This window comes from Quercus robur, chromosome 1 (genome assembly GCF_932294415.1).
Source record: "Quercus robur chromosome 1, dhQueRobu3.1, whole genome shotgun sequence".
In the NCBI taxonomy this organism is placed as follows: Eukaryota; Viridiplantae; Streptophyta; class Magnoliopsida; order Fagales; family Fagaceae; genus Quercus; species Quercus robur.
Window position 1 is genome coordinate 33,506,035 of NC_065534.1, and position 16,580 is coordinate 33,522,614.

General features: G+C 39.6%; 1 long non-coding RNA gene across 6 annotated transcripts; it reads right to left on the reverse strand.

Annotated features, from left to right (window-relative positions):
* Positions 1–6,896: 6,896 nt before the first annotated feature.
* On the reverse strand, positions 6,897–10,324 carry LOC126732487 (uncharacterized). 6 transcript variants are annotated; one of them, XR_007659491.1, is made up of 5 exons: positions 10,070–10,324; positions 9,253–9,315; positions 8,889–9,044; positions 8,657–8,749; positions 6,897–8,581 (listed from the first exon to the last, which is right to left on the reverse strand). It is a non-coding gene; the product is annotated as an uncharacterized LOC126732487 (long non-coding RNA). The 6 variants fall into 6 exon arrangements; XR_007659492.1 differs by having other exon boundaries at positions 6,897–8,749; positions 9,257–9,315; positions 10,040–10,324; XR_007659489.1 differs by having other exon boundaries at positions 6,897–8,749; positions 10,040–10,322.
* Positions 10,325–16,580: the final 6,256 nt, after the last annotated feature.

The window sequence follows — 16,580 nt, forward strand, 5'->3', positions numbered from 1 at the left end:
AGTTCTCAGCCTCTACAGGGTGAGACTTATAGCAATCAAAGGTGCCAGTGCTGTCTACAGAGGTAGAGGAAGAAAGGGCCATATGTGAGCATTTGAAAATAGTTGCCATTGGCGACGATAAGGAGAAGTTCTTTCAGGTCGAAGTTCAACTGCCTCCTTAGGAAAGGCAAGAGTTGATAGATTTTCTCAGAAAAAATATCAACATGTTTGCATGGAGCGCCTATAAAGCCTTTAGGGTGGATCCGGATTTTATTTGCCATCGTTTGAACGTCAATCCCTCTGCCATCCTCAAGAAGCAACCACCTCGACGCTCATCTAGGGAACATTTTGACGCTGTCAAAGGGGAAGTGTCAAGCTCAAGCAGGATAAGGCCATAAAGGAGGTATTTTACCTCGAGTGGTTGGTCAACACAGTAGTGGTAAAAAAGAAAATTGGGAAGTGGCGAGTATGTGTAAACTTTACGAATTTAAATAAAGCTTGCCCAAAAGACCCCTTCCCCCTACCTCGGATAGATCAATTGGCTTCACGGCATGGGAACCGTACCTTCCACCCTACACCTAAAGGTGAAGTATCCGTCTGGGGATTGGGTTAAGGAGCTGGTGGGGAGCCAATTTATGGCTAGGCAATGTATGGTGGCCACCATTAGACATCAAATCAGGGGTGAGTTCTCAGCCTCTACAGGGCGAGGCTTATAGCAATCAAAGGTGCCAGTGTTTTCTACAGAGGTAGAGGAAGAAGAGGCCAAATGTGAGCATTTGAAAAGAGTTTTCATTGGCGACGGTAAGGAGAAGTTCTTTCAGGTCGAAGTTCAACTGCCTCCTTGGGAAAGGCAAGAGTTGATAGATTTTGTTAGAAAAAATATTAACATGTTTGCATGGAGTGCCTACAAAGCCCCTGGGGTGGATTCGGATTTCATTTGCCATCGTTTAAACGTCAATCCCTCTGCCATCCTTAAGAAGAAACACCTCGGCGCTCATCTAAGGAACATTTTGACGCTGTCAAGGGGGAAGTGTCAAGCTAAAGCAGGCTGGGGCCATAAAAGAGGTATTTTACCCCGAGTGGCTGGCCAACATAGTAGAGTTAAAAAAGAAAACTGGGAAGTAGCGAGTATGTGTAGACTTTACGGATTTAAATAAAACTTGCCCAAAAAACCCCTTTCCCCTGCCTCAGATAGATCAATTGGCTTCATGGGATGGGAGCTGTACCTTCCACCCTGCACCTGAAGGTGAAGTATTCGTCTAGGGATTGGGTTGAGGAGTTGGTGGGGAGCCAATCTATACCCAGGCAATGTATGGTGGCCGTGATTAGATATCAAACCAGGGGTGAGTTCTCAACCTTTGTAGGGTGAGACTTATAGCAATCAAAGGTGTTAGTGCTGTCTATAGAGGTAGAGGAAGAAGGGGCGAAATGTGAGCATTTGAAAAGAGTTGTTGTTGGTGACGATAAGAAGAAGTTATTTTAAGTTGAAGTTCAACTGCCTCCTTACGAAAGGCAAGAATTGATAGATTTTCTCAGAAAAAATATGAACATGTTTGCATGGAGGGCCTACAAAGCCTCTGGGGTGGATCCGAATTTCATTTGCCATCATTTGAACGTCAATCCCTTTGCCATCCTCATGAAGTAACCACCTCGGCGCTCATCTAGGGAACATTCTGATAATGTCAAGGGGGAAATGTCAAGCTTAAGCAGGCTAGGGCCATAAAGGAGGTATTTTACCCCGAGTGGCTGGCCAACATAGTAGTGGTAAAAAAGAAAAGTGGGAAGTGGCGAGTATGTGTAGACTTTACGAATTTAAATAAAACTTGCCCAAAAAACCCCTTCCCCCTACCTCGGATAGATCAATTGGCTTCACGACATGGGAGCCGTACCTTCCACCCAGCACCTGAAAGTAAAGTATCCATCTGGGGATTGGGTTGAGGAGCTGGTGGGTAGCCAATCTATGGCCAGGCAATGTATGGTGGCCGCAATTAGACAACAGACTGGTTGTGAGTTCTTAGCCTCTATGGGGCAAGACTTATAGCAATCAAAGGTGCCAATGCTGTCTACAGAGGTAGAGGAAGAAGGGGCCAAATGTGAGCATTTGAAAAGAGTTGTCATTGGTGACAATAAGGAGAAGTTCTTTCAGGTCGAAGTTCAACTGCCTCCTTCGGAAAGGCAAGAGTTAATAGATTTTCTTAGAAAAAATATTAATGTTTTTGCATGGTGGATTCGGATTTCATTTGCCATCATTTGAACTTCATTCCCTCTGCCATCCTCAAGAAGCAACCACCTCGGCCCTTATCTACGAAACATTCTGACGCTGTCAAGGGGGAAGTGCTTAAGCTTAAGCAGGCTGAAGCCATAAAGGAGGTATCTTACCCTGAGTGGTTGGCCAACATAGTAGTGGTAAAAAAGAAAACTGGGAAGTGGTGAGTGTGTGTAGACTTTACGGATTTAAATAAAGCTTTCCCAAAAAACCCCTTCCCCTGCCTCGAATAAATCAATTGGTGGAAGCAACTGTAGGCCATCCTCGGATGATCTTTTTGGACTCCTTTCAAGGCTATCATCAAATACCATTAGCTCTGGGCGATTAGGAAACGATTGCTTTTCTTACACCCACTGGGAATTACCACTACAGAGTAATGCCCTTTGGATTAAAAATGTAAGGTCTACCTACCAGAAGATGATGAACAAGATGTTTGAGCCTCAGTTGGGCAAAAATATTGAGGTGTATATAGATGATATGGTGGTGAAGAGTAAAGTAGAGTCTGACCATATAGATGACCTTAGGAATATTTTTGGGATACTAAGGAAATACAAATTGCACCTTAATGCTGCCAAGTGTTCTTTCAGCGTAGGCTCTGGCAACTTCCTGGATTACATGGATACCCATCGCGAAATCGAAGTTGACCCTAATTAGATTAGAGCAATTAATAACCTACACCCTTCTTGAAATCCCAAAGAGGTCCAGAAGTTGATAAGAATGATTGCCGCCTTGAACCGATTCATTTCTCGGTTGGCAGACAGGTGTAGACCCTTCTTCCAGTTGTTGCATAAGTGAAAGAGATTTGAATGGACTGAGAAATGTTCCTCTACCTTCCAACGATTGAAGGAGTATCTTTCTCGGGCACCTATTATGTCCAAGCCTGAGGAATTTGCTTACATTGCTGTAGCTTCATACACAGTGAGCTTGGTACTGATACGGGTTGATGGGAGGTTGTAGAGACTAATTTATTATGTGAGCAAATCACTACATGAGGTAGAGATTCGCCATTTACCATTAGAGAAAGCCATCTTGGCAGTAGTACTTGCTACGTGGAAGTTCCCAAATTACTTCCAAGCTCACATTGTTGTGGTTCTAACCTAACTCCCTCTTTGATCACTACTTTGGAAGGCTGATTACACAGGGAGGATTGCAAAATGGGGAACGATCCTAGGAGCTTTTGATATCAAGTATATGTCTCGCACTTCTATAAAGGGTTCGGTCCTTGCAGATTTGGTGGCTGAGTTTGCTGAGGCTTCCTTAGAAGAAAATTGTGAAAGGCCAAACATGGATGGAAAATCAGTTAGGATGATCTCCTTGTAGAAACCTCTATCTTGGAAGGTGTATGTTGACGGCACAGCAAATCAAAGGGGATCAAGAGTAGGGCTAGCTGTAGTATCTCCCGAAAGGATCATCATTAAGAAATCCTTAACGCTAGACTTCTAGGCCATGAACAATGAGGCTAAGTAAAAGGCTTTATTGGTAGGAATGGCTATGGTTTAGAAAATGGGAGGAAGAACGATGGAGATATTTTCAGATTCAAGGTTGGATGTAGGCCAAGTAAAGGGAGAACTGAAGGTCAGGGCCGTGAGAATACAGGACTATTTGAGTCAAGTTAGAAGCTTGCAATTAGAGTTTGAATCTTTCTCCTTACATCAAATCCCAAGGAGCAGAAACACACATGCTGACTCTCTTGCTACCTTTGCAACCTTCTCGGTGTAGAGTTTACCTCGGGTTATCCTGGTTGAAGATCTGTGCAAACCTATCGAGACGAGAAAGCAGAGCACCCTTATTCACCCAATTAGGATGGGGCCTAGTTGGATGGATTCTATTGTGTTATTTCTTAAGAATGACATTTTGCCCGAGGAGAAGGGGAAGAATGATAAAGTTCGGAAAAGAGCTCCTCAGTTCTGGTTATCTAAGGATCAAAAGTTATACAAGTGCTCTTTTTTTGGATTGTATTTGCTATGTATCCATCTTGAGGCAGTGGACCCACTCTTTAGATGAGCTACACGAAGGGATTTGTGGAAGTCACACAGGGGGCAGGTCATTGTCCCACAGGGCCCTCACTCAAGGGTACCGGTGGCCAAATATGCAAAAAGAGGTGCAAGAATACGTGAAGAAGTGTGACCAATGTCAAAGATATGCCCCAAATATTCATCAACTAGAGGGTGTCCTCAAACCCTTGTCTAGCCCCTGGCATTTAGGTCAGTGGGGCTTGGACAGTGTGGGGCCTTTTCCTAAAGCAGCAGGAAATAGGAGATGGCTATTGGTAGGTACTAATTACTTCACCAAGTGGGTTGAAACTGAGCCCCTATCAAATATCAAAGATGTGGACATCAAAAGGTTTGTGTGGAAAAATATTGTCACTCGGTTTAAGATCCCTCAAACCCTCATCTAGAACAATGGTCTTCAGTTTGATAGCAAGGCCTTCAAGATGTACTATTGTGAATTGGGCATTAAGAATAGGTACTCCACCATGGCTTATCCATAAGGGAATGGACAAGCCGAGGCTGTCAATAAGGTCAAAGTGAGTGGACTCAAGAAGAGGCTGGATGATACAAATGATAGATGGGTGGAAGAGTTGCCGCACGTTCTTTGGACATATCAAACTAACCATCGAAGGTCAATAGGGGAGACTCCCTTTTCAATGACCTATGGAGCTGAGGCCGTGATTCCTCTAGAGACCGGATTCCCAATGTTGAGGACAAGCTCGTTCACCCCAAGCAGCAATGACAACCTGTTGGAGAAAAGTTTGAATTTAATTGAAGAGTGGAGAGAAAATGCCATGGTTTAGTTGGCATACTATCAACAGAAGCTCAAGCAAGGGTATGACTCAAGTGTGAGATTAAGGCCGTTAGCACCTAGGGACTTAGTGCTAAGAAAAGTTGTGGGTACTTCAAAAAACCCAGCATGGGGAAAATTAGTGCCTAATTGGGAAGGGTCATACCATGTTAACTTGGTAGCAGGCATAGGTGCGTATTTCTTAGAAGACTTAGATGAAAATGTTGTACCACGTTCCTAGAATTTAAGTAACCTACGAAGGTACTATTATTAATGAAAGGTAGCTCTGCCATGCTCTTCTTTCTAGCATTATGTGTTATCTTTATTACTTGTTTGAATATTAAATAGAACATTGGTCATGCCTGACTCCTCGGACCACATACCTTAAATAAACTAGTGTATGACCCGCACAATGTGCGGGTTAGTTAGTTTTATTTATTTATTTTGAATTAGGATACTCTTATTTGTTATTTATGGTAAAATAAATAAAAATCTCTAATTTATAGGAATGGTATCTTAAAATTTTAAAGAAGCTCTATTAATATGGTATTACAATTTTCACTTATTTTATGAAGCTAACAAAAGGAAAATGAAGTGACGATAATTATTTTAGAATACCTGTCATCACTCGCTTGAAGCGTCAATGCTAGGTTTGTAATGCCCTTGATAATAACAGCCTTCAATCTTCTATATAATCCAATCCTTAATACATATTGGGTTACACCTCACCCACATAAGTAATAACCACTAACCATATACCAAAGTATATGGTAAACTTCATTCTCAAAAAAAAAGAAAGGAAACTTAATAAATTTAACATTGTGTTTTATTTTTAGTATAATGATTGTTAATTTTTTTAATGAAAGAATAAATAAAAAGAGTGATTAGATTCTTATTAAAAATAAAAGCAATAAAATGGTCTTAGTGTAAATAAAGACACATCTTGGGTATTTTGTGAAGCATGAACCTTCGAGGAAGGTTCCTATTAAATTACTTTTACTATTCCCAATCCCATCCGTGATTGAGATTTATCTCACCTCTACTATTCCTATAAAGTTACTTTTCCTTTCCTCCATGTTCTTCTTCAGTTCTTTACTTCTTCCTCGTTAGTGAACCTCTGTGAACTCCCTTCACATCAATTTTTTTTTTCCTTTTCACCATGCTTTTCTGCTAACAATTTTAATTTTCAGTTTTTTTTTTCCTTTTTTTAATAATTATTCAGTCTCATGAAAAATAGCACATGAAAATATTCTCACCTTTCAACTAGCTGTAGTAAATCCAACAACTTTCTTTCCATAGTAAATTATTCTATCACTGTTTTTGTAGGGAAAAAATGGTTCAAAAGGTAAATATAAATTGAGAGAGGTTTTGAATGAAAGATGGTCGTTGTAGTTAATTTCACAACTACCTAAGATCACGTTGTTTCAGATTTCTATTAATTGGCTGAAAGAGTTACAGGCTGTGTTTATTGATAAAAGTTGGCAGACAACAGTCTGCTTAAGCGTTTTTTCTTTTAAATGTAAGTATGTAACGGTTCCTAAAGCATTTTTCTTTCAAGGGCGAAGGAGTGCAATGCTTGATTTTTTAAATCCTGAAGACATGAAAGGCACAACGTCTTGCTTTTTATTCCATGCTTTTGACTGGTAGTGTGGCAGATTTTTAAGTGGGATTTTTTCCTACATGTCACAACCTCCTTAATTGTAGGGAAAGACTTTTGCTATTATATATAAATAGCTGGTCGCTAACCCGTGTGATGCATGGGATTATATAACTCTATCTATACATGCTTGGGGAGGATCCAAACAGCCAGAATTAGATTTTTTTCATCGCCATTAGCATTGAAGTACTTAAAGATAGGCTCATAGGTACCTTTTGCATTTAATAAAATTCTTATTTTTTTCAATAGAGGCTCACCAAAATAGGAAGTGACAATTTTTGATTCAGAGCCGTTTACAAAGAAAACAATTTTGTATAAAAATGTGCAATAAATTTTACAATGCCCATATAATAAATATAGAAAGGGAAAACAAATGCAAAATAAATACAGCAAAAAAAACCATATAGCAAACCAAAACAACATACCCATAATCAAAACCGAATCAAAGAATCCCACGAAATAGCAAGTTTACAAATGCGGCCTAGTATTGGGAATTCAACAATTCCCAAGGTCTTAGCCCTCTGTAAGCCAGGAAAACATGACGTGAAATTAGCTGTAATGCAGATATGGTCACGTACACCTTAACCTCAGCACTATATAAAATTGTAACAAAAGAAACAAAGAATTGATTTAAAAATTAAAAAGAACAAAGCAATAAAAGGTAGGACAAATATAACCAAAGAGAAGAAATTTACTATGAAATTCTGCATTGATGATGAGAGAAAAACCCCAGTGAATGAGCAGAGATTAACAAAATAAACATAAAAAGGTAGAGGAAAGTAACAAACCTTGGAGGTGGCATTCATAAACATCAAAGATTGACAATTTATTCAGCAATCTAACAACTCTGATTAGCTAAGTTTGATTATACTTTTAGCAATGTATAAAAGTGTATCTTATCAATGCCACTCCAAAGAAAATCTCTCTGTAGCTTCTCAATTGACCACCTCCACTAGAATAGAATGAAGAGAAAGAAAATAAGTAGGCAAACTGAAAAGAGTGCTCATAAAATGAGTTAACTTGTCTCCCTTGGATAAGTATATTTTAAAGAGTTAACTTGCCTCCCTTGGATAAGTACATTTTAATATACTTATAATGTAGTATAGATAGGGAAATCACCTGATGCAGTCACGGGTAGGATGCAACTTATATTATATATTACATGATAATATGATATCATGTATGAAATTTCATGAAATCTTAGTAAGCACTATGAAACAAAAGATTAGTACGATTGTGACACAATAGTTGCATTGCTTCAAATAAAGGGCCTCTTTGGAAGACCTCCACTAATGCCTAAGGACTTGCATCAATTTAAAGGCCCATTCGGATTGAAAAAGGAATTTTAGTTGAGAGTCCATCTTAGTCATTTGGCACTCACTGGTTCAAGTTTTATTACAATAATTACAAACTTACATGCAGGGTTAGAATTTACTTAATAAAAGGATTAGGATTAGTTTGAATTCGAGCTCTCATATTTATAAAAAGGCCCCTAACTCTTTTCCTGCAATGTAATTAGACTACAACTCAAACTGATTCCCTTGAAATTTGCCATAACAGGAGTATCTTGTAAGCTGGATTTAGAGGAGGCCCATGATTACATCAATGGAATTTCCTTATATATATGCTGAGACAATGTGGCTTTACTAAAAAATGGAGCTGATGGACTTATACCTGTATATCTAGAGTTAGATTCTTTGTTTTGGTCAATGTAGCATAGTATTATATGGAACTCTGCAACTTTGACAGCCAATGATGTCGAATTAAGGGAAGCATATACACCAGCTAATAAATGCCTGTGACATTCCTTTAGGAAGTGCTCGGGGGATAAATCTAGTAGTAGTTGGCCGGGCATTGAGTTCTAGGAGTTTTACCATTTGAATAGAGCTAACCAGACCCTGGAGGTAAAATATGAGTTGGTATATGGCAAGATAATTCTTTGCCAAAAGCACATAGGTAGAGAAATACCATACCATATCATAAGCTTCTTGGAATCCAGCAGGCAAATCCATCATTGTCCCCTGCCATTCATTTAACACTGCATGTACGAATTTATGACCAAAAAGCTGATAAAAGGCACAAAATTATTACTGCATCAGAACATACTAATATTAACAGCACTCACAGACATCTTTAAAAATAAAAATAAAAAACAGCGCCCAAAAAACATTTAATCTACTAAAGAGCATATTTAAGAATTATAACCTCTTCAAGAAATTTCTGTCTCCTAAATAGGCCTCCGCCATCCCCTTCATCGCCATCATCAAAGTCATCAAAGCAATCATCTTCATCGCCATCGACATCACCACCACCATGATTTATTTTCTTTCCAATATCTCCACCACCTCCCCCAATTGCAGTCTGGAATTCCAAAAGTATTAGTCATGTTGCCCAAGACAATGAACAATTCATATCACAATATGTTTATACCAAATTGAAGCAGTAACTTTCAGTTAATTGGTTAAAGGAATGCAAAACCTCAAATCTGAGTACTTAGACCTAGATCAGCACCCAAGTCACAAATAAAAGATCAAATCTATAAATATGTTGGTTCCCCCTAAAATAATACCTACATTCCTCAGAACACTGAGAGACAAAGCCTAGATAGAATTTGATCTTCTATGGTGTTTCCCTGGAAAATAGAAACAGAGAGGAAAACATGTTAGGAATTGAAATCTATAATTGCAGCAAACCCTAATTAGAAACTCCCAAATCCCAAAATTAATAACAACCCCCAAATCGAAAATCTAGTAATTTTCCCAGTGTCCTTGTTTGTTTTCTCAATTTCCTACAAAAATTTAAGCCTCAAAGTTATTTTGGAAACAAAAACCACAAATTATTCATAAGCAAGTAGATTAGGACAACAACAACACAATAGGAAGAGAGTAGTGAAGATTGAGGATTCAAGGTGATCTTACCAACGATCTGATACGTACCCCAAAAGATTCAAAGCTGGTGAAACTTTTGAGAAAAACAGGCCAAAGGGTTTTGTTTTCAGAAAATTCTCTTTTAAGCTATTGGGTTATGGTTCCAACGAACTCTGTTTTCTTTCCTTTTGATTGCAATTACTGATTTAAGCGGTTTGTTTTCTTTTATACTGAAGGCTATCAAAAGGTGTTTTGACACTGCCAAATAGATCAAAAGGTGTTTTCCAAATCAAAACCCAAAAAAAAAAAAAAAAAACTATGAATGTAGATATTAGAAAACAGGGAAAGACTTAGTGATATCAAAATAAATCGAAAAATTGAGAAAACATTCATGGAGAACCCAAAAGCCTAAAACAAAAAGGAATCAAAACCAAAATCAAATCTAAACCTTTCCAACAAAAAAACTCAATAAAAAGTAATATTTCATACCCAAGTCTAAAAAAATAGAGAAAAACGTACCGGAGCCGGTTCCGACGATCTGATGGTGGCAGATATATAGTCTAACGGTGTTGATGCCCATAGATTTTTCTTTCTGCTTGTACCGATGCTCTAAGTCTGGCGAGGGAACGGAGAACTCTCTCTGCCTCTCTATTTCTCTGTCTCTCTTTTCTCTCTCTCTCCTTTCTCCGTGAAGCAATCTTTCTTTTCTTTTCTTTTTTATGTGTTTTAAGCGGTTAGTTTCCTTTTATACCAAGAGGCTCCCAAACAGTGTTTTAACAAAGTGAATCATTGTTTTTTTTTTTTTTTTCGTTTTTTCCAAACGCACCGTGCGGGTTTTTTAAGTTTAAACTCTATACATGTCAGAATTTTAAGGGATCTTTTTTTCCTAACGTGGTAGCACCTCCCTAAAGGCTTCTACTATTATATATAGTATTAGATTAATATTCTTGGTTATTTGTTTAAGTGTTAAAGAGAACCTTGGTTATGTCTAGTTCCTCAGATCACATGCCTTGGGTAAATTAACACTCACCATCACTTGTTTGAATATTAAACAAAACCTTGGTCATGCTTGGCTTCTCAAACCCCACACCTTGGAGAAATTAATATTCTTAGTTATTTGTTTAAGTGTCAAACAAAACCTTAGCTATGTCTGATTCCTTAGACCACATGCCTTTGGTAAATTAACACTCTCCATCACTTGTTTAAGTGTTAAACAAGACCTTAGTTATGTCTGCTTCCTCAAACCACATGCCTTGGGTAAATTAATACTCTCCATCATTTGTTTAAGTGTTAAACATGACCATGGTTATGTCTGGTTCCTCAGATCACTTGCCTTGGGTAAATTAACACTCTCCATTATTTGTTTAAGTGTTAAACAAGACCTTGGTTATGTCTGGTTCCTCAGACCACATGCCTTGGGTAAATTAACACTCTTCATTACTTGTTTAAGTATTCAACAATGCCCTGGTTATGTCTGGTTACCCATGCTTTGGGAAAATTAACACCAAGCAATTTCACCAAGAATGGGACCTCGGCGTATTCATCATACGAAAACAAGGGCTCACCCTAGGTCTTGGTTTGAGGATTCTGAGGGTACATTCATAAGGTACTCTTAGAGTGAGAGACCTCAGACACCCCCCCCCTTTTTTTCCTACTAAGTGTTTTGTTTGTCTTTAAGGACTTAGACCTCCCTATTGATTACACCGTTTTCAGTACCAACACATAGTTATTTTTCTCACTGTTTACATGGGTTTAATTTATTTAAATTAGCAACAATTCATTATTATTAGCTTTTGTTAAAGTATGGGTGTTGGCCTATAGAAACATCAGCGATCTAACCTCTCAACAAAAGACAAAACACAAACTACAGCCAATCAGAGATAAGTATTGCAGGAATAGAAAAAGTTCATAAAGCAAAAATTAATGTCTTTTCATTCAACAAAAGGAAAAGTACATCATGAACTGGCTCAAATTGCCACAACAAAAGGAAAAAGTACAAAGAAAGAAAGAAAAATCCTAAGCTAAGCCTTGGCCAGAGGAGGGTCTTTTTGGCTGACCGACGGGTGGATGGGAGGATTAGCGGCCTTCTTCTCCTGGGCCACGGCTTGAGGCTTGGCCGACTCAGACTCCTTTTCCTTAAGAGCGGCTTCCTTGCCTTTGCCTTTGTCCTCTAAGCGAGCTTTACTCTAAGCAGCCTCCTTGCCCTTGGTCACTTCCACCCCGTGACATTGGTCACCAGCCTTACCAGGCCTTTGAGTGGCCTCGGGGAGGGGGGAGGGGAGGGAGGAGGGGCCTAGGTGGGATGAGGCAGCTCAGCCTCAGTTAAAGCAAGGGCGGCTTCCTCGAGAGCTGTTTCAGGAGCTTCTTAGAGGTCCTTGGGATAGTAAACTTTTTTGGTTTTCCTTTACTCCGAGTCCACAGGAGCTCCAACTACAGTCAAGGCCTCAGTCCAGACCTTGAGGCAGTAGTCCCTACAGACCCTAGCCAACTCATCAGTCAGCCAGGCCTCGGTCTCCTGCACTTCGAGTTCATAGAACTTCTGCCATACAGCGTCTGTGGCTGCCTGAGCCGCCTGGGAAGCCTCCTTAGCCTTTGATAGCTCCGCCTTTTGCTCCACCACCTACTACTTGGTTATGGCCAGCTCTATCTCTGTGTAGTGGAGCTTTTAGCACTGCTCCTCCACTTGCGCCTCAGCGGTCCTAAGGCCAACCTTCACGCTCCTCCGGTCCCTATCCACAGTAGCCAGCTTTAGTGCCAACTCCTTATTTCTGCTCTCAGCAACGGTAAGGTAATTGCTTGTCTCTGGGCGGAGGTTATCCGCGAGCCTAGCCTCATTTCGGGGGTCTTTTACCCACTCCTCAGCGATGAAAACCTCCTAGATTGCCTACACAAAGACAACGATGAAACACCTTGTCAGATAAGTAAAAATAAAAATAAAATTAAAAATTAAAAAAAATAGACCGGCACAAAATCAGTAGGGCACGTCGAGAAACTTACCAAGGCCAAGTTCCTCTTCAGGGACATGAAGAGATCTTGCTGCCTCAAATTCTTTAGGGCGTCCATATCCTTAGGTAGCTGGAGAGGCCGCTTTAGAGCGTTGGCCACATAGTGGGCGTTACTTCTCTAGAATTCACTGATGGAAGAGTTCCAGGGTATCGCCGCGCCAACTAACTCTAGTTGGGGGTTCCAAGTTGGATAGCACACATCAGCTGCGTGCTCAGCCTCCTTGCTTTTGACAGAAGAGGCCTTTCCCGTGCCCTTGGCCATCTTCTACTGCTTGGACTTCTTTTGAGGGACCAACTCCCCCTCCTCGACCAACTCCTTCTCCTTCCTCTTCTTCTTCAGGTTGGCGATAGAAAATGAGTAAACTGTAGGAGGGTGAGGAGGGGGGAGAGCAAGGGGAGGTTGAGACCTCGAGGCGTCCTTGGGCGCCGACCTCTTGGCCCTGTCCATAAGGAGCTCATGCAATCTCTTCTTCCTGTTCAGAGCCATTTCTTCTTCTTCTTCCTTTGAATTGTTGTCCACCTGAGCAACTTTGAACTTGGGGGTATGAACGCCGGAAGACCTGTCAAGCTCATCCTCCGAATCTAAGACTTGGACCACAGGCTCTTCTCACTCCTCTCTCTCTTCCTCGAGATAAAACTGGTCTATCTTTGTCTCCAGTGATAGCCTCGAGTAAGCTGTTTCTTCTTTCAAGACTGCTGCTTTGCATGGAGAGAGACGAGAGGACAACTCAATTGGCAAAATATCTTCTCGGGCTAAAAATTTGGGCTCCGAGACGTCTATCCGAGCTAGTTCAGGATCGCCTGCTCTGATCATGTGGTCCACGTCCTGAAACTTGTCGGACAATGGCTTGAAGTTGAGGATGAGGTGGACAAAGTGTTAGAGGAATAAAAAAAAAAAAAAAAAAAAAAGGCGAACCATAAAACTAAGTCCCATGTCAAAGGACCTAAACCTAGGGCACCCCATCTGGTTCTCCCTCCCAAGTTGGGCAGTGAAGACCGTCATGCCATTCACTAGAGACGATTAGGTAGTCATCTTTCATGCCTTTGTTGGACTTGGGAAGACACGAGATGAGCCTTACAACTGAAGACCTAGATTTAAGGTAGTAGCCCGAGTCTGCCAGATGGCACTCGTACATCCAAATGACGTCGTGCCAGGTGAGGTTCAATCCCATTTACTCGTTGAGAGCGTCTATACTACCTAGAATCCTAAATAGGTTGGGCGCACATTGGTGGAGGCATAGCCAATGGGCGATCAAATAATCCCTAGTCACATTACTCATAGGAAGCCTCATTCCCCCTTCTATGAAGGTGATCATGGGAATGACAACATCCCCTTCATTCCTATGGGTGAACCACTCACCTAGGGAGCTATATCACAAGGAAACGCCCTGGGGAATGTGATACAAGGCCCTAAACCCCTCCATACCAGTAGGAGAATCTATGAGGTGGGCAAACCTACCCATCAGAGCAGACTAAAGAGAAGTGAAAAAAATATTTGTGAAGAAGAAGTAAAAAGTAAAAGGCCGAGGAGACTGGCCGAGGAGAAAATAATCTAGGAGCAAAAAAACTTATGAAAATAAGGACAAGGGTCACTTCAGGAGCTTCTTGAAAGTTTGGAGATTTAAGAAGCCTTGAGAGTTCGAAGATTGGGAAAGGGAGAGAAATGAATCCCCCAGATGCCTTATATAGGAGGTGGAATTAGGTGGGAGTTATCCCACCCAAAATTTGAGGAGAAATGCTAGCCGTAGGATCTTCATCACACTGTAGGACGTGGGGAATAACGCACCGCCTGGAGCATTTAATGAGACGTTGCGGACTCCGAAGTGCTAGAACGGTTGTGGGGCATGCGAAGTGACATTCTCACATGTGGAAGTCAAAGAAACGTGTGAAATTAATTATCCAAGGTCAAAACCCCACTTTTCTCCTCGGATAAGAGGAAAAAACCGGAGTTCTAAGGGGCTATTGTAGGGTACAGGAATTTAAATAAGGTAATTGCGCCACGTATCATACCCATGGCCGAGAGGGCCATTATCGTGCCGAGGAGGTCACACCCTCAGATAGTAAGGCCACGTCAGTGGCACGTTACTAAAGGAGGTCATATTGTAGAAAAAGAGTTTCAAAGAAGGGGTTAGTCCTGACATGACTGAAGGGATGGTGGTTGCCACCGCATTTAATGCATCCTACCAAATCTCCTAGCTGTATTTATGTGGAGAAGACCCCTGAACAATGCTGTCTTGGCTGCCGCAACTCACAAGGGGTTTGGGAAAGTGTTTGATAGGACAAGCACTCAAGTAGTGGCCCAGACAATCAATAAATAAAGGCCCAAGATCATCTAAAGAGAGCTATATAATGTAAGAGACCTTCTAGGGAGAAGGGATTGGAAAATCTATAGAGAAAATACTGTAACAACAAGAACTGAAATTGCATCCCAATTTAAAAGAAATATACATGGACCACTCTCCTTGGATTTTGCGGAGGAAGGGTTTCTTTGCATAGAGCTTGTATTTCTTTACTTTCTTACTATCTTTGATTTACCATGCATGTTGTTGGATCCATTGAAGCCTAGCTTTTAAGCACACTCTCTACAAATTCATTGTATTGGGCTCTTTGAGCCTTAATCCATTCATCCTTTGGGCTTAGGAACCAAAACCTACCCTTACAGTGCCCTTTAAATTTGACTAAAATTAATTTTAGTCTTCTAATTTTACTTTCATTTACTTAAGTCCTCTAAATTTCAAAGTTACTCAATTCAAGCATTTTGTCCACTTTCGTTAAAATAATTGCCATTATGTTATCAATTAACTAATGAAAAAAAATAATTTTTTGAATAAAAAATTTTTGATTAAAAAATCTATAAAATATTTTTATTAATTTTATAGATTGTTTCATGTGAAAATAATATTTTTTATGGGCAATTTTTTAACAAAACTGGACTACAGAAGAGTTACATTGAATAAATTTGAATTTAGAAGATTCAATTGAATAAAAGTAAAGTTGAATGGCTGAAATAAATTTCAGCCAAATTTAGAGGGTACAATTTGCATTTTAGCCAAAAGAAATCAATAAGGGATACAGTCTTAAAATACATACCCACATCTTTCACTTCGACATCACAATTTACCTAGTGGTTCTTTTTTTAAACTAAAAGAAAACTTTTTGTCATTAAAGTTTGAGTTTGTCTTCATTTTGGCTTGTTCACATTTCAATTTTTTTTAACCCTTCATGAAGATGAAAATTTTTGAAAAATAAAAGGTCAAATAGAAAAATCAATCAAACATAAAATGTATAAATGACTAATGTATATGAAAATGAATCAAACATAAATACCAAAATGAAAATTTTGAAATATAAATTGATGGTTTTTAGACCCTTTAAAACAATTGATTTAACCTAGGTAATTAACCAAGTTGTTACTTAGTTCAATTTAACAAATCTAGGTTATCACAATAACAAAGATCATATCATGCAAATCAGTGGAAAGATAAATAACACAAGATATGATCACCTAGGAAACCAAACCGGTAAAAACCTGGGGAGGATTTGACCTAGCTATCCTCAAGGTAAACTTGAATCTACTATCTTGAAAGAATCGAAGTTCATACAATAAGACTTACAAGCCTCCACGCTCGACTTCTTATTGCTACCAACCAGTAGAACTTACTGACACGATCACGTGCAAGCTTCGAATCCATGGACTCCTTCTTTCTTGGATTCACCACCAGATACAAGCACACCCGCTTGTGTTTTCTTTAAGTGTTAAATTATATATGAATTTTTAAGTTTATACAATTGAAGGTCTATTAAAAACCGAAACTCTCGAACCTTAACCTCGTTAAAAAATAATGTGTCTTAGTCTCTTAGAGAAGAAAAAACCTTAGAAATGAAAGAAAAGAAAGAAAAGTTGAGCAAGAAGTAGTGAAAGTGTAAAACATGTTTATACATGGTTAAATTTTATTTTATTTTTAAAACAAACTATTTTGAAAGGAGGGGTCTATCTAAACCGATTCGTTGTTTTAGCAAGTTGG